This window comes from Globicephala melas, chromosome 4, assembly GCF_963455315.2.
Source record: "Globicephala melas chromosome 4, mGloMel1.2, whole genome shotgun sequence".
Classification (NCBI taxonomy): domain Eukaryota; kingdom Metazoa; phylum Chordata; class Mammalia; order Artiodactyla; family Delphinidae; genus Globicephala; species Globicephala melas.
This window is the reverse complement of record NC_083317.1, coordinates 103,097,267-103,116,389: the sequence shown is the minus strand read 5'-3', so window position 1 is coordinate 103,116,389 and position 19,123 is coordinate 103,097,267. Positions and strand designations below refer to the sequence as shown.

General features: G+C 40.1%; 1 pseudogene; it reads right to left on the bottom strand.

Annotated features, from left to right (window-relative positions):
- Positions 1–16,351: 16,351 nt before the first annotated feature.
- On the bottom strand, positions 16,352–17,319 carry LOC132597179 (MAD2L1-binding protein pseudogene; annotated as a pseudogene).
- Positions 17,320–19,123: the final 1,804 nt, after the last annotated feature.

Here is a 19,123-nt window from a genome sequence, read left to right as displayed (position 1 = left end):
ATAGGCTGCTTTAGTAAGAAACAGGACTTCACCGTTGATTTCACTTACTAGGCATATCCTTTTCCTCTGAGATGTATCATGCTACTCTTCTGGTGTTTTTTTCTTCAGGAGGTATGAATGAGCTGTAAGGTAGACAAGTAATGCACTTAACTACTAGAACAGGCAATAAGCAAAGCAAGGAAGAAGAGAAAGCCATTCTGACACTGTGAACTCTGAGGGGCTGCGATGGCTCAGGATACACTGGAAGCAGCACCTTTCCCACGCAGGCCATGTTCTCTAGCACTTCTTCAGAGTACCTTTACCTTTAGTTGAAACTGCCGGTTCTGCATTAGCATTGGTTGCCTCAGTCTTAGCTGGGCCATTCTGTTGCCTGTGGTTGTAGCTTGTTCATTTTCTTTGTTGTATAGCATTCCATCGTTTGAAACTGCCACAATTTATTTATCTATTTTAATATTGATAAATTCTTTCTTTCTTTTCTTTTTTTTTTTTTTTTGCGCGGGCCTCTCACCGTTGTGGCCTCTCCCGTTGCGGAGCACAGGCTCCGGATGCGCAGGCTCAGTGGCCATGGCTCACGGGCCTAGCTGCTCCGTGGCATGTGGGATCCTCCCGGACTGGGGCACAAACCCGCGTCCCCTGCATTGGCAGGCGGACTCTCAACCACTGTACCACCAGAGAAGCCCGATAAATTCTTTCTTAACATCTGTCATTCCTCTAGGCCGCATGTCCATACAGAGTTCAACAGATTTTTGTTGGATAAATGGCTACTAAGTAGGTGATGTGAAATAATACTGGAAAGCTATTTGGGGCCATAATGTAGAGAAACCTAAAAGTCTAGTAAGAAGTGTGCACTAGTTTCTTGGACAAACAAGCTTCAGGGAGGAGAGGTTAAAACGATGGACTATGGAGCAGACTATTTGAATTTGACAGCCAGTTCTACTTACTAGCATTTACTGTCTATATAAATTGGGGCAACTTACCTAATATCTCTGTGCCTCAGTTTCCTTATCTAAAACAAATGGGTATCATAGGGTAATTGTAAAGATTAAATGGGTTAATATTTATAAATTGCTTAGACCAGTACCCAGCACTTAGTAAGTTTTACAGCAGCAATTGCTAAGTAAAATGGGCGTCCACTGTAGGTTTTTGAACAGGGAAGTGGCATTTTTGGTGCAGGGTGAAAGGCTAATAAAGGGAGGGCCAGCAGTCCAGTTACAGCTACTGTTTTTGTCAGGAGGCTGACTCTCATTGACCCAAGGAATTTTGCCTGAATAAGAAACACTAGTGAGCAACTCACATGAAGAGAAAAAACTTGAAAATTAGAATGAGAAATTTACATTTCAAAGATTCCATCCTTTGCCTCCACAGACAAATTGTGAATGGGTGGTTTGGAATTATAACCTGTAATTAGAAAATTTTCATCTTTTATAACCATCAGTTAGTGAGCAAACTATAGTTGTTACAGCAGTGGAATTTCAGACCAGCGGGAGAGGGATTTCTTTCCATTTCACTGAAATGGCACAAAGTGAGAATTGCCCTCTTGCCTAAGCATCTGGCTGGTCTGGTGAGATTTGCAGAAATTTCCACTGGAAGTTTCCTGCAGTGAAGTTGTCTGTGTTGTGCTGGGTTATCTCATGGAGCCAAACTATGGAACAGTGAATATAACGGAGTCTGGGAAGAAACATGCTGCATTCCAACAGCATAATTTGAAAATAATTTAAGAAAAGGACCACTTATGGAGTGAGGAAAAACAACAAAGGATACTGCAGAATCTTAGACTAGAAACCCTGGGAAGACTTGACCACCCTAGGCTGAAGGGGAAGTGGGAGGAAGTGTTTACCAGAACCTGGAGAGGGCTGAGGACAGAAGCCGTGGGCTTTGGTTGAGGAGGCATCCAACCAATGGCTCCCTGGTAAGGAGGGAGCTGCGAGAATGAACACGGCATAAATACCAGACTTTCCTCTTACCCCACCTCCCAGTCTCCTGCCGGCACACCCACTGGCTGAACCTGTCTGGAAGCTGGAAGGTGTGGGGGTCCATTGATGCAGTTCATAAGGGTGAGCCTTCCTAAGGCTCAGAGCACATGGAGAAGGCAGAGGCAGAAGGGGCAAATAACGAATGTCCAGCAGAAACAGAGAACAATGGCATGGGCCAGGTAGCCCATGTGGCTATTTCCAGAGTCAACCTAATTTCATAAAACAGCCGTAATTAATATTAGTAGTAATAACTGGTATAGTAAAAATGTGGCTTTTATCTGTTGGGCATACCCTGTGGGCCATGCAGTGTACTCAGAAAGTTGCATACTTTATTTTATTTAATCCTCACTATATTCCCATAGCTAGTATCACTGCTATCTTGCAGAATAGAAAAACTGAGGTTTAGAGAAGTTGGGTGATTTGCCCCAAATCCCATAGCTCATAAGAAACAGGAAAATTAGTTTAGTCTCATGTTTTCTAATGCCAAAGTCCATGCCCTTTTTACCACTTCATTGGTAATCAGTAAAGTAATTTACTGATTACTTTTATCTGTGCATTCACTTAAAGTATTTTATACTCAATTAAGTGAACTTATTTGTATAAAAATAGAAGCAATGCAGAAATTATAGATTCAAAAGTTCAGTTTCATCTCTGTCCATCAAAACATGTCCCTCCTCAGGAGTTTTCACTGTTAGTGGTAGGTTATGTCTCCTTCTTCCAGAATCTTTTTTTCCTATGTATTTACAAATTTGTATATAGGTGAGCACCTACATAGCTATTCTATTTTACATAAATAGGGTCATTTTGTTTATAATTTGTTCAACTTCTTACTCTGGCCTTTTTTTTTCCCCCTCTTTGGACCCCTCCCTACCATAGTGACTTATGTTATTATCCTGTGACTTAAATACATACAGTTATATAATTAGGTATAAAATTCCTAATTTTGTGCTTCTAGGTGGTATACAACTATAAAACCCAAATAAAGAACCAACAAAATTTCAAAGTAAAAAATTAAATTATCAATGTTAATGTAATGCAATTTAATGTAATTGAAATTAAATTGTCAGTTGTTCAGTTTAGTAATAGGAAGATGTTTTATCTTTTACTTGTTGACTTTATCCTTTTGATTTTGAGCATGATGGGCCATTATTTATGGCATCATCATTATCATTTTATTATTTTTCCTTTTAAACAATAAACAATACACTCTCTTTTGATCCTGTGAGCAATTAATGTAATAGTGCATACCCAAATATACTGAAAAATTTTAAAAGGACCATTTAACAAAAACATTTTCCATGCATCTCTATAATTATGTGTTCTGGTAGTGAACTTTTGCAAGCTAATTAGATCAGAGGGAGATACATACAAAGAATTCACTTTCTTCCTAAATGGTATTAACAATTATACTGCTATATCTGGATTAATGTCTATAGTATGACACAACTCTCCAACAAATATTTCTCTCCTCAAACTATTGTTAAACCTTTAGGTAGGACAAAATGAGGTAATTTTTGGCCTCCAGTTGACTTAGGTGCCTTATTTCCATTCTAGTTCTGCCTCAATTCTTTCCTCATTAGACTGTTCCATTAGAGTATACTACTGAACACTGTCATTTTCATGATGTATAGCAAAATCCCAATTTATTAAGTTACTTAAGAAACTAAAGTTTTAGTCCATGAAAATGTCTTTCAATTTTGAGTATCACTGCAAATCTCAGGATTTATCTTTATAACTGGTTAAAATAAATGACCTAAGTACAACAGCAGATATAGAATGTTGTCATTTGGATATCAGGACATGCCAGCTCAAATGCATTCAGTTACGCCTATTAGAACATAGAAGTTAAATGCTACCTCTTCAAATGATCAGTTGATAATAACCTGATTATAAACCACTGTGCAAAAATGAGAACACTGGAATTAGTATCTGTTTGTGGGTATTGAGTGGTCATCCTGATTGACCCAGAATATATCTATGTTATTTTTTTCCAAGAGTTTCAATCAATCATGTGAGAATAAAGAATTATAATAATCTCAAGGTATTTGTGGATACGGCTTCCCCTGCCCCCGCCCTGGTGTAAGTGAGCGTTTCCCAGTTTGAGAATCACTGTGCACTATGTTCTACTTTCCTGCATGGGGTACAGAGGCCATCAGGATTGGTGGCAGTTACCACTCTGCTAGTTTGTACTGTGGCTTTGAGGCCCTTTTTTCCTCTTTCAAGATATACTCACTTACTCTAAAAGATAAGAGGGAAAGTCATAATGGTTATATTGGTATGTAATGACGTCAGAAATGTATTATCCTGCTGTGTAACTTATCCAGGTGGCATGACTGCCAGAAATGTGTTTTGTTTCTAGATCTTTCCTTAGTATTCAATATGGGAATATCTCATTGAAAAGAAAGTGTCCCCTTAAAATGCTACTTGTTTTCAAAGTTACTGATAGTTAAGAAAAAGACACCAAAGGTTAATTTTCCTTTTTTTCCCCTCCCTCCCTCCTTTCCCTCTTTTCCTTTCTCCTCTCCTCCTCCTTCTTCTCCTCCTCTTACAACTTCTTTGTTTCTGAAAAATATACTTTAGGCTACCTCCTTTGACTTGAAAGTATAAAACAAACATATTCCCAAGTTGATAAAGCTTGTTGGGGGCAGAACTGTTACTAGACTAGGATCTCCAAGCCTCCCAGGACTGTGCTCTACATACTAGATATCTGCTGAGGAGCATAAATCAATAATATATTAAGAAACATGCAGCCTTACACAATTCCAATTAATAAATATAGTAGGAATGAGGGAACTATAAAACCACCATTAGGCAAATACCACAGTAATAATTGTTGCAGGCAAGATCCACTGATGGATAAAATCAGTGGGTGAAAGATAGGGTAGAAATAGCATATTAGCAAAATCTCAAAAAAATCTCCCCCCCACGGAAAATGATAACTTGTAATAGTAATTTGCAATGAAGAAACCCAACAGACGCCATAATGACCAAGTGTTCAAGGTCAATGTCCCTGGTACTGAGACATATCAGTATCTCATACCTCTTGATATCATGCACTGAGAAGTACACAAGATCACTTTTGCAGTAATCTTGCCAGAAAAGAGACGAACTTCTCTTTAATCATGAGAAAACATCACATAAACCCAAATTGAGCAACATTCTACAAAATACCTGTCTACTACTCCTTAAAAGTATCAAGGCCATGAAAGACAAGGAAAGACTGAGGAATTGTCATAGACTGGAGGAGACTAAGGAGACAACCAAATGCAATGTGGGGTCCTAAACTGATCCTGGAACACTAAAAGGACATTAAGAGAAATACTAGAGAAATTCAAATAAGATCTGTAGTTCAGTCAACAGTATTGACTGAATATTGGCATATTAATTTCCTGGTTTTGTTACATGTTAACATTAGAAGAAGCTAAGTAAAGGGTATATGGAAACCCTTTGTACTGTTTTTGAAACTTTCAAATTATTTCAAAATAGAAAGTTTAAAAAAGTAAAGAAAAGGTAGAATTGGTTCAAGATGGTCGGGATAGAAGGACATGTGCTCACTCCCTCTTGCAAGAGCACCAGAATCACAATAAACTACTGAATAATCATGACAGGAAGACACTGGAACACACCAAAAAAGATATCCCACATCCAATGACAAAGGAGAAGCTGCAGTGAGACGGTAGGAGAGGCGCAATCACAATAAAATCAAATCCCATAACCTCTGGGTGGGTGACTCACAAACTGGTGAACAGTTACACCACAGAAGTCCACCCACTGGAGTGAAGGTTCTGAGCCCCATGTCAGGCTTCCCAACCTGGGCGTCTGACAATGGGAGGAGGAATTCCCGGAGAATCAGACTTTGAAGGCAAGCGAGATTTGATTGCAGGATTTTGCCAGGACTGGGGAAAACAGAGACTCCACTCTTGGAGGGCACACACAAAGTAGTGTGTGCATCAGGACCCGGGGTGAAGGAGCAGTGACCCCATAGGAGACTGAACCAGGCCTACCTGCTAGTGTTGGAGGGTCTCCTGCAGAGGCTGGGGGAGCTGTGGCTCACCACAGGGACAAGGACATTGGCAGCAGAAGTTCTGGGAAGTACTCCTTGACATGAGCCCTCCCAAGTCCGCCATTAGACCCACCAAAGAGTCTGTAGGCTCCAGTGCTGGGTTGCCTCAGGCCAAACTACCAACAGGGAGGGAACTCAGCCTCACCCATAAACAGAAAAGTGGATTAAAGTTTTACTGAGCTCTGCTCACCAGAGCAACACCTAGCTATACCCACCACAAATCCCTCCCATCAGGAAGATTGCACAAGCCTCTTAGATAGCCTCATCCATCAAAGGGCAGACAGCAGAAGCAAGAAGATCTACAGTCCTGCAGCCGGTGAAAGGAAAACCACATTCACAGAAAGATAGACAAAATGAAAAGGCAGAGGACTATGTACCAGATGAATGAACAAGATAAAACTACAGGAAACACGCTGAGACACATAGTAATGAAATTGACAAAAATTAAAGGCAAAGAAAAATTATTAAAGGAAACAAGGGAAAAACGACAAAGAACATACAAGGGAACTCCCATAAGGTTGACAGCTGATTTCTCAGCAGAAACTCTACAAGCCATAAAGGTGTGGCACAATATATTTAAAGAGATAAAAGGAAAGAACCTACAACCAAGATTACTCTACTTGGCAAAGATCTCATTCAGACTAGAAGGAGAAATCAAAAGCTTTACAGACAAGCAAAAGCTAAGAGAATTCAGCATCACCAAACCAGCTCTACAGCAAATGCTAAAGGAACTTCTCTAAGTGGGAAACACAAGAGAAGAAAAGGACCTACAAAAACAAACCCAAAGCAATTAAGAAAATGGTAATAGGAACATACATATCAATAATTACCTTACATGCGAATGGATTAAATGCTCCAAGCAAAAGACACAGCCTTGCTGAATAGATACAAAAAAAGACCCATATATATGCTGTCTATAAGAGACCCACTTCAGACCTAGAGGCAGATACAAACTGAAAGTGAGGGGATGGAAAAAGATACTCCGTGCAAATGGAAATCAAAAGAAAGCTGGAGTAGCAATACTCATTTAAGATAAAATAGACTTTAAAATAAAGAATGTTACAAGAGACAAGGAAGGACACTACATAATGATCAAGGGATCAATCCAAGAAGAAAATATAACAATTAAAAATACATATGCACCCAACATAGGAGCACCTCAATATATAAGGCAAATGCTAACAGCTATAAAAGAGGAAACTGACAGTAACACAATAATAGTGGGGGATGTTAACACCTCACTTACACCAATGGACAGATCATCCAGACAGAAAATTAATAGGAAACATGAGCTTTAAATGACACAATAGACCAGATAGATTTAACTGATAACACCAGATTACACTTTCTTCTCAAGTGCACATGGAACATTCTCCAGGATAGATCACATCTTGGGTCACAAATCAAGCCTCAGTAAATTTAAGAAAACTGAAATCATATCAAGCATCTTTTCTGACCACTACGCTATGAGATCAGAAGTCAATTACAGGGAAAAAAACCATAAAAAACCACAAACACACAGAGGCTAAACAATATGTTACTAAATAATCAAGAGCTCACTGAAGAAATCAAAGAGGAAATCAGAAAATACATAGAGACAAATGACAATGAAAACATGATGATCCAAAAACTATGGAATGCAGCAAAAGCAGTTTTAAGAGGGAAGTTCATAGCAATACAATCAATAAACAAGACAAGTCTCAAGTAAACAATCTAACCTTACACCTAAAGGAGCTAGAGAAAGAAGAAAAAACAAGACCTAAAGTTAGTAGAAGGAAAGAAATCATAAAGATCAGAGCAGAAATAAATGAAATAGAAACAGAGAAAATAGCAAAGATCAATACAACTAAATGCTGATTCTTTGAGAACATAAACAAAATTGATAAACCATTAGCCAGACTCATCAAGAAAAAGAGGGAGAGGACTCAAATCAATAAAATTAGAAATGAAAAGGAGAATTTACAACAGACACTGCAGAAATACAAAGCATCACAAGAGACTACTACAAGCAACTCTATGCCAAAAACTGACAACCTGGAAGAAATGGACAAATTCTTAGAAAGCTATAACCTTCGAAGACTGAACCAGGAAGAAACAGAAAATATGAACAGACCAATCACAAGTAATGAAATTGAAACTGTGATTAAAAATCTTCCAACAAACCAAAGTCCAGGGCCAGATGGCTTCACAAGTGAATTCTATGAAACATTTAGAGAGGAGCTAACACCCATCCTTCTCAAACTCTTCCAAAAAATTGCAGAGGAAGGAACACTCCCAAACTCATTCTAGAAGGCCACCATCACCCTGATGCCAAAACCAGACAAAGATACTACATAAAAAGAAAATTACAGACCAGTATCACTGATGAATATAGATGCAAAAATCCTCAACAAAATACTAGCAAACAGAATCCAACAACACATTAAAAGGATCATACACCATGATCAAGTGGATTTATCCCAGGGATGCAAGGATTCTTCAATATACGCAAATCAATCAATGTGATAAACCATATTAACAAATTGAAGAATAAAAACCATATGACCGTCTCAGTAGATGCAGGAACAGCTTTTGACAAAATTCAACAGCCATTTATGATAAAAACTCTCCAGAAAGTGGGCATAGAGGGAACCTACCTCAACATAATAAAGGCCATATATAACAAAGCCACAGCAAACATCATTCTCAATGGTGAAAAACTGAAAGCATTTCCTCTATCTAAGATCAGGATCAAGACAAGGATGTCCACTCTTGTTGCTGTTATTCGACATAGATTACGAAGTCCTAGCCATGGCAATCAGAGAAGAAAAAGAAATAAAAGGAATACAAATTGGAAAAGAAGAAGTAAAACTGTCACTGTTTGCAGATGACATGATACTATACATAGAGAATCCTAAAGATGCCACCAGAAAACTACTAGAGCTAATTAATGAATTTTGTAAAGTTGCAGGATACAAAATTAATGCACAGGATACAAAATGCAGGATACAAAATTTTGCACATTAATGCAAAATTAATGCACAAATCTCTTGCATTACTATACACTAACAACAAAAGGTCAGAAAGAGAAATTAAGGAAACAATCCCATTCACCATTGCAACAAAAAGAATAAAATACCTAGGAATAAACCTACCTAAGGAGGTAAAAGACCTGTACTCAGAAAACTATAAGACACTGATGAAAGAAATCACAGTTGATACAAACAGATGGAGAGATATACCATGTTCGTGGATTGGAAGAATGAATATTGTGAAATTGACTATGCTGCCCAAAGCAATCTTCAGATTCATCACAATCCGTATTACATTACCAATGGCAATTTTTACAGAACTAGAACAAAAATATCTTAAAATTTTTATGGAGACACAGAAGACCCCAAATAGCCAAAGCAATCTTGAGGGAGAAAAATGGAGCTGGTGGAATCAGACTCCCTGACTTCAAACTATACTACAAAGCTACAGTAATCAAGACAATATGGTACTGGCACAAAACCAGAAATATAGATCAATGGAACAGGATAGAAAGCCCAGAGATAAACCCATGAACCTATGGTCAACTAATCTATGATGAAGGAGGCAAAGATATACAATGGAGAAAGGACAGTCTCTTCAATAAGTGGTGCTGAGAAAACTGGACAGCTACATGTAAAAGAATGAAATTAGAACACTCCCTAACACCATGCACAAAAATAAACTCCAAATGAATCAAAGACCTAAATGTAAAGCCAGACACTATAAAACTCTTAGAGGAAAACATAGGAAGAACGCTCTCGACATAAATCACAGCAAGATCTTTTTTGACCCACTTCCTAGAGTAATGGAAATAAAAACAAAAATAAACAAATGGTACCTAATGAAACTTAAAAGCTTTTGCACAGCAAAGGAAACAATACGAAAAGACAACCCTCAGAATGGGAGAAAATATTTGCAAATGAGTCAACGGACCAAGGATTAATCTCCAAAATATACAAACAGCTCATGTAGCTCAATATTAAAAAAACAAACAACCCAATCAAAAATGGGTAGAAGACCTAATTAGACATTTCTCCAAAGAAGACATACAGGTGGCCAAGAAGCACATGAAAAGCTGCTCAACATCACTAATTACTGGAGAAATGCAAATCAAAACTACAATGAGGTATTACCTCACACTGGTTAGAATGAGCATCATCAGAAAATCTGCAAACAATGAATGCTGGAGAGGGTATGGAGAAAAGGGAACCCTCTTGCACTGTTGGTGGGAATGTAAATTGATACAGCCACTATGGAGAACAGTATGGAGGTTCCTTAAAAGACTAAAAATAGAATTACCATATGACCCAGCAATCCCACTACTGGACATATACCCTGAGAAAACCAAAATTCAAAAAGACACATGCACCCCAATGTTCATTGCAGCCCTATTTACAATAGCCAGGTTATGGAAGCAACCAAAATGCCCATCGACAGACGAATGGATAAAGAAGATGTGGTACATATATGCAATGGAATATTACTCAGCTGTAAAAAGGAACGAAATTGGGTCATTTCTGCACATATGGTTGGACCAAGAGAGTGTCATAGAGAGTGAAGTAAGTCAGAAAGAGAAAAACAAATATCATATATTAGCACATATATGTGGAATCTAGAAGAATCGTACAGATGAACTGGTTTTCAAGGCAGAAATAGAGACACAGATGTAGAGAACAAATGTGTGGACACCAAGGAGGGAAAGCGGAAATGGGGTGGGGAGGGTGGGATGAACTGGGAGATTGGGATTGACATATATACACTAATATGTATAAAATAGATAACTAATAAGAACCTGCTGTATAAAAAAATAAATTAAATTAAATTTAAAAAAGATTTGAAAGGTAAAAATAAATAAATAAATAAAACTAAAAAAAAAAGGTAAAGAAAAAAATATTCAGGACAGAGATTCTCTCCTCTTGAGAAGGGAAGAAAAGTTTGAAATTTTTAGGACCATCTTTAGAGGGTCAGTCAAAGTTGACAGGATAAAGTTCTTTGAGAACACTTATATACTGTAGTTTGCCTGAGGAATTCATTTTTTTTAACTTTTAAGAATATACGTTTATTTATTTGGCTGCGTCGGGTCTTAGTTGTGGCATGTGGAATCTTCGTTGCAGCATGCGGGTTTCTCTCTAGTTGTGGCGCGTGGACTCCAGAGCACGCGGGCTCAGTAGTTGTGGGCTTAGTTGCCCTGCGGCATGTGGGATCTAAGTTCCCCGACCAGGGATCAAATCTGCGTCCCCTGCATTGGAAGGCAGATTCTTAACCACTGGACCACCAGGGAAGTCCCATGAGGAATTTTATTGATTTCATTTTGTCTTCCCTTTCCTATTCTCCACCAGAATATCTTGCTATTCCTTAACAAGTGTGACTTGAAAATTGTGTTGTATATTAAATGTTATTTTATAAAATTCTGACCACACAAGTTTTTCCTGTTGAGAACTCATTTCCAACTTTACAGGGAGATGAAATGAGTTTTGATTCCCCCAGTTATCTGCAGTAGTCTGCTTTTACGGACTGTATCTCATCTTTTAAATGAGTCACAGTTGTATCTAAATCTGATAAAGTTAATTAATCAGCAAGTGTCTACTTACCACTTGCTGAGAACTCAGAACATAGCCACAGTCCTCAATAAGCTCACAATGTCTTTGAAGAAAGAAGATGAACACAGAGAAATCAGGGCAAAACCCTTAATGAAGTCCTGAATGAGGTCCTGGTGTAGAATTTAAGCACTGTTGGAGGAAAGGGGTTAGGAACTGGAATGGTCAATGTAAGTTTCCTGCATAAAAAATTATTTGTGTCAATACATCAAGTTGTACCTCTTAAATAAATACAATTTTTATATGTCAAAGATAATCTCAATAAAGCTGTTAAATAAGAAATTATTTGATCTGAGTCTTGAATTGTGGGCAGAAGTCCATAGATGGTGGAGAAGGAAAGGATTTCAGATAGAGAACAAGTCATCACTGGAGTGGTCAATGGCAGGAACAGGCTGCCTAGATGTTGTGGCAGTGGATGTTGACCTGAGGTTGTATCAATAGTCAGTGGTAGGGGAAGAGGGGAGACTGGATTATGGAGATTCCTGAAAACCAAGTCAAGGATATTAGAGTACAAGCCTGCTGCAGCTAATAGAGAGCCTTTGCATGTTTGGGAATAAGGAGGCTGTTGTAATAATCCAGATGGGACCTGAGACCATGCTAGGTTTGCATGTTGATAGTGGGGATGAAGAATGGATATGACTTAGAATACCATGGGAAACATTAAGATTTGATGAATATGAGGGAAATGGAAAGGAGTGACAGAGAACTTGAAGATTTTAGGCTCAGATAGGTGGATGCCAGTACCACTGACAGCAGGAAATTCAGGAGGCAAAGAAATTTAGGGAAAAAGGATATCATTCTGGTGTAAAGTTTGAGAAATTGCAAGAGGTTCAAATGAAAATGTTTTAATAATAGTTTTATAAAGTCATTCATTCAACAAACGATCACTTGTTTTGTGCTGGAATTTAATGCTAGGTACTGAGGATAAAAAAAACCTATAATGGGGCTTATCCTAAGGGAGTCTGGTAGAGACAAACATACAGGCTATGGTTGTAGGGAGGATGAAAAGGTTCTAGGAGCACAAAGGAGGGACAATTTCCCCAAGGTTTTGGGAGTATGGGATTATAGGTCAGGCAAAATATGAAAGACCTGAAAATTTTTAAGTCATTAGCAAGAAGTAGTAAGTGGTATCTTAGATTGGCTAAGTCCAATTTTTTTAAATTAATTAATTAATCTATTCTTGGCTGAGTTGGGTCTTTGTTGCTGTGCACAGGCTTTCTCTAGTTGCAGTGAGCGGGGGCTACTCTTCATTGTGGTGCACCGGCTTCTCATTGCGGTGGCTTCTCTTGTTGCAGAGCACGGGCTCTAGGTGTGTGGACTTCAGTAGTTGTGGCACGTGGGCTCAGTAGTTGTAGCTTGTGGGCTCTAGAGCACAGGCTCAGTAGTTGTGGCACATGGGCTTAGTTGCTCCGCGGCATGTGGGATCTTCCTGGACTAGGGCTTGAACCCGTGTCCTCTGCATTGGCAGGCGGATTCTTAACCACTCCGCCACTAGGGAAGCCTGCTAAGTCCCATTTTAATGAAAGAAAAAAAGGCAGACAATCAAGGTGTGAGTTCTGCTGATACTTTTACTGAGAGAACAGGAGAAAGTTGAGAGTCAGTGATAGAAACAGAGAAAGTACTGGAAAAGTTGCAGGAGAATTTGTAGTGGTGCCACAGACACTGAGAGAGTTTCAAGGAGGAGAGAGTTTGCCAATTGTTTGGATTTGAAACAGCTTTGAGGGGATTATTTCAGTGAAGTGGAAAGGGCAGAAGTTGGAGAGTAACTAGAGAGGAAATAAAAGCATTGAGCACTCATTTGAAAAGTATGTAATAAAAGAAAGCTGTAGGACTTCCCTGGTGGCACAGTGGTTAAGAATCTGTCTGCCAATGCAGGGGACACAGGTTCGAGCCCTGGTCCGGGAAGATCCCACATGCCGCGGAACAACTAGGCCCGTGAGCCACAACTACTGAGCCTGCGCGTCTGGAGCCTGTGCTCCGCAACGGGAGAGGCCGTGACAGTGAGAGGCCCGCGCACCATGATGAAAAGTGGCCTCCACTCGCCACAACTGGAGAAAGCCCTCGCACAGAAACGAAGACCCAACACAGCCAAAAATAAATAAATAAATTTATAAAAAAAAAAAAAGAGAAAGAAAGCTGTAAAATAGGAAGGTAACCAGAGGGGCACCAAGAGCGAGTGCAGTAAAATCTTCTCCACTCATTCACTCTACTCAAAAAATGTTGAGTCATTTGCCAGACACTGGGGTGGGTACTTCACATATATTTTCTCTTTTAGTCCTCACAATGTTTTGAGTGGGTATTATCTCTTCAGCAAATATTTATTGAGGGCTCCTTGGTGCCAGATAGTATTTCAGGTGATGAGGATACAATAGTGGACAAAAATAGTCACAGTTCCTGCCCTCTTGGTGCTTATTGTCTAAAGGGAGAATTGACATTAGATAAATCATGTCACACATTATGAAAAATTGCAACAGGAAGAAAGTATACTATTATGGGATAGTGATCATTCAAATAGGGCGGTGCTCCAGTTCACCTTTGTCCTGTGACCAAAAGTTTTGCTCAACAAGTTAATAGAGGAAAGGTCATGACATCTTTATGAAAAATGTTCTAACTTGCAGAGAAGTGTGCAAATGGGCACATTGGGTTTGCTGTGACTTTTAGGGCCACTATGATTGTGGGCATTGATGTTAGATGACTTCAAGTGGAGACCTGTTCTGCTGCCCTCATGAATCTTTTGACTCATCAAAGGTGCCTTTTCAAAGTCAAGAATGGTTCCAAGATTGTTCTCCGAAAGTGGTAGAGCTCGTGTTTAAATCTGAACCTGGCAAGCTGGTTCAGGTTGACCAAATGTCCTCTTCTCCCCAACCATCCTGGAATTTAGAACCTCCAGACAGCCCACCCAGAGGTGGGAACCATGGAGTTTCTGGGCAGCATTCCTACTCCAGCCTCTGGAGTTTCTCATTTAGTCTTGACTCCCTATTTCTGTTCTCGTAGTTCCTGATTATTTTCCTTTTTGCCCAGATGCTGATCTCAGTTTTTAACTCCTGCCCGGTAAATTGAAATCACCTCTGACTGGTTTCTTGTTTGTAAGTTGGTTTCTGTCTCTGGAAGAGTTGTGCTCCCATCTCCTGATAGGTTTCATCATTGTTTCCCCTTGCCCGTCATCTGGGAGGCAGGCAACTTCAAGTTTCCAGGATATATGATCATCTTGAAAGCAGATCGACTTTTGAGCTTTGTTTAGTGTCCTATTATGGTGATTAACCCAGAGTCATCCTGGTGTGGCTTTGAAGAAGTGAAATGCATCCTCCCTGCATTCTTCTCTGAGCTTCTTAGTGCTTTCAGGTCTTACAGGTAAATGTGTCTTACAAGCCTTGTATCTTTGTGTGTCTGTGGAACAAGTTATCATCGTGAGCAGGTTGAAAATTATTACTGTAATAAATTTGAAAAATAAGACTGTTAAATAAATTCATGATCACCAAACCAGAAACAAAAGTAAGGCTCAAACCTGGTCCCTTTTTATCCTCTCCCTTAGCAGCATGCTTTCCTGTTAGCCCAATCCTCCCTAAACTAGGTCTCAGAGTGTAAAAGTGGAACCAATTTTTATATGTCTGGAACTCACCAAAATGTAGCATCTTTTCCCTCACATCCTTATGGAGTTACCAGCTCATTATGTTTGATTGACTGGAGAGTCTGAAGCTCTTGACCGTAAGAAGAAATGATTTCCCACACTCTCTTGTGCCCTGAAGTATTTTCTTCTTTCCTCATCAAGAGTTTTATTAAATCTTTCCCTCCCTTTCAAACAACACAAGAATATGACCTGGAAGTGACCTTTTAAAGGTTTTCATATGTAAAGCAATTTACCATAATTACGATAGGACTGAACTTTTTTCTTGAGTTTGAGGAAAATTTAATATGAGTCCATTCATTTTATTTATTTTATGTATTTTTAATTTTTATTTTTAAAAATAAGTTTATTTAATTTTGGCTGCGTTGGGTCTTCGTTGCTGCACACGGACTTTCTCTAGTTGCGGTAAGCTGGGGTTACTCTTTGTTGTGGTACGCGGGCTTCTCATTGCTGTGGCTTCTCTTGTTGTGGAGCACAGGCTCTAGGAGTGTGGGCTTAAATAGTTGTGGTGCGAGGGCTCAGTAGTCGTGGCTCGAGGGCTCTAGGGTGCAGGCTCAGTAGTTGTGGTGCACGGGTTTAGTTGCTCCACGGCATGTGGGATCTTCCCGAACCAGGGCTCAATCCCGTGTCCCCTGCATTGGCAGGTGGGTTCTTAACCACCGCGCCACCAGGGAAGTCCAGAATCCATTCATTTTATATTTAAGTTCGTGAGTCACACCCACATTATGTCCCTGGTAAAAATTCTGAAAGGCCACAGCAAGAAGCAGAAAAGGGCCACCTCCATAAGAGTGTCTGTCTATGAGCCCATGTTTGCTTTCCAACCCTAAACAGAAACGCCTGACTCAGCACTGTCTGGGAAAATCAGCCTTTGATTCAAAAAGATGTTGTTCAGTGATGGTGTCACAGTCCCAGCCATAGCATCAGCCCACCAGGAAGTCTGAGGAAGGGAGGCAGGCAGCCAGAAGGACAGAACTTTCTTCTCACCGAGAAGTACCTACCTCTAAGCGAGAGATGGATCACTTGGTGCCACCAGGGGAAAGATAATTTAGCCATTGTGTTCACGATTAAGAAGCATTCCTCTTTACTCATGGAAGACTTTCAGTGTCACTACCGCCTAGAACCAAATGAAATCCTCCCAAGCCATGGTTGGGATCGAGAATTAACCACAGAACATGGTCACAGTGAGTTTGTGGCCCGGGCTGGACACTCTGTAATTGAGCTTGGGTCGAGACCAATCTTCTCCACGGTCACGGTGGCCCTGTGCCATTAGTATGGTGCCCATGAGTGGAGGAGGCTGCAGCTCACTGAAGGTGCCAGCCATGAAAATGGCTCAGAAGAGATGGCTCAAATAAGCTGCTGTGCTCAGGCTCGGGTCCATGCTGTTGGTGGCCAAGCAGGACAAGTCAAGGTCGTAGAACTGAGATAGGCTGGGACCTGGGACCCTTTACTGGAGTGCTTGCCCTTGCACCCGGACAAACGTCTCCTCGAGCAACAGAATGCAAAGCACCTATAAGGGACTGAAAATCACTGCACGCATGCACCAACTACCATTTCTGAGGTGCTGAGAGCAAAAACAGGGTATTATGCATGGTCCCTGCACATAGCACCACCAAGGGGGCGGGCAGACCCCCTAAGCCACCCCTCCGGCCCAACCCACTGATATACCCCCACCCTCATCCCATTTAAGGGACCAGCCTGCCCTCCTCGGAGAGCAAGCGAGGGCACCTGTTACTTGTTTTCTCTCCCTTGTGCAGCAGCGCAAGTCCCAGTAAAATGTTGCCTGAATTCCTCATCAATTTCTATTGATTAAAGAGTCCAAGGACCCGGGTCAGTAACAGAACAACTTGGGACTTAGGGCATTGCCCCCAAGGAGCATCAGCACTTGGGGTTCTAGTGACCAGGCAAAGAGACCCTCCAGGTGTCTGAGCACACCCTCCAGTTCTGCCAGGGTATGTTGGCATTTCTGCTGCTCGCCTCAGCAGTGGCCAGAGGTTTCTTCTTCTCCCTGTCCTCTGCCAGGGACTGCACTTCCAGCTCTGGAGCCGCCATCACGACCCCCAGGACTGAACTTTATTCTTGCAGGTAATTTAATGTTTTCTTTGAGTTTGGGGGAGGGATAGTCAACTCCGTTTATAAAAGGATGTATCCTGGGGTCCAAGCAATATAACCAATTGGCAAGGGAGAATGTTTGTATTAGAGAACAAATGGACCCTAACTGCCGATTTTAACGTGGTTAATTGGTATTTATTCTTTAATAACTCAGTAACTCAGGCATCACTTCATGTAGGAAGCCTATTCTGAATTTCCCCACCCTCATCCAAAGACACTAAGTCAGCAAACCAGGATGTATGGTCACCCTCTATAAAGTTATGTCTGAATCTCAAAGTACTTACCACACTAATCAATCTTCTGTAATCACACAATCAGAAAATGATAGAATGCAAAAAACAAAGTATGGTGTAGGGGATGGTTGATTTGGATATTCAGAAATGTGTTTACCATTGGATATTTCATCCAATGGTAAACACATTTCTCTAGAGCAGACTGCCTCGGTTCAAATTTAAGCTGTCTCACTGACTGTGTAATATTGAGCAAGTCACTTAATCTGTGCCTCGGCTTTCCCCATCTGTAGAATAGGAATAATAATAGTATCTACCTAACACGGTTGCTGTGATGATTAAATGAATTACTTGTGCAAGATGCTTACAACAGTGCCTGAAGCGTAGTAAATGCTACCTAAGTATTACCAATTATTATTATGGCATGTGGTTGGTCCAGTAGAAGAGGTAGAATTTGAAAGGGAGCTGAAGGATAAGTGTGCTAGGTAAAGACAGCTTTTTACCAGTATGCGGGGACACACTTTTTTAGGGCTGTAAAGGTTAGCCTCTAAGGTGATGTAAATAGTTGTTTTCATTTTATTTCTACTGGTCTCCATTCACTGCTTTGGTTTGGGAAAGTAATTCTCTGGTTTTTGGCCCAATGGAACTTAAACTCCACTTCCCTTCTCCTGAGCTCATGACAGACACTGATATGTTGATAATGGTATTTTTTCCAGTGAGCAGATGAAGCCTCAGAATGCTTCTCACCATGGCCCTCCAGAAAGGTCCTGCCAGTGCGACTGAAAAGACAAGAACACATACGCCATTCCCAGGTGAGTCCCTCGTTTCACAGCAGAGGGACCTGGAGCCTAGAGAAGTAAAGTGACTTGCCCAAGCCCACACAGCCAGCCAGATCAAGAACTGGAACTTGGGTTTTTCCCCTCTTTGGTTGGTATTTGTCTTGCCATCATGTATGGTGGTATTTATTTTCCTAACATATCACTTGGTTAGCTTAGTTTCTGATTAGAATGGCCCCTGCCACCAATTACATTGATGTAGCTTTAGATGGTTAAATATATATATATATATAAAATATACATGTGTGTGTGTATGTATGTGTGTATATGTATTGTCCAAAGTTCATAAATAACAGAAGTAAAACCAATGAATCATTGAAGTAGTAATCAGTAAAAGTTTATTGTGCACATACCGCAAAGACAGTTTATGAACCAGAAGCACTCAAACCAAAACATGGAATGAGGCTCCAGGTGTACTGTTAAAAAACAAATTATATACTGGGAAGGCAGTGACTGTTTATTCTTCACCATGATTGGTTATAATATTACAATTTTCTTAAATGATAGGGAATTGGTTAGTGGCCACTGCATATCAGTTTGGAGAAACAGTTTAAGTTTTGCTTATGATTTTCAGAGACATAAGCAAGAAATGACCCAGGTCAAGTTAGTCTTGCAAAATGAGCTAAATTAAGCTTTGCTTGTATGATTAAACTGATTTTGTCTGCTCAGGGACTTTTC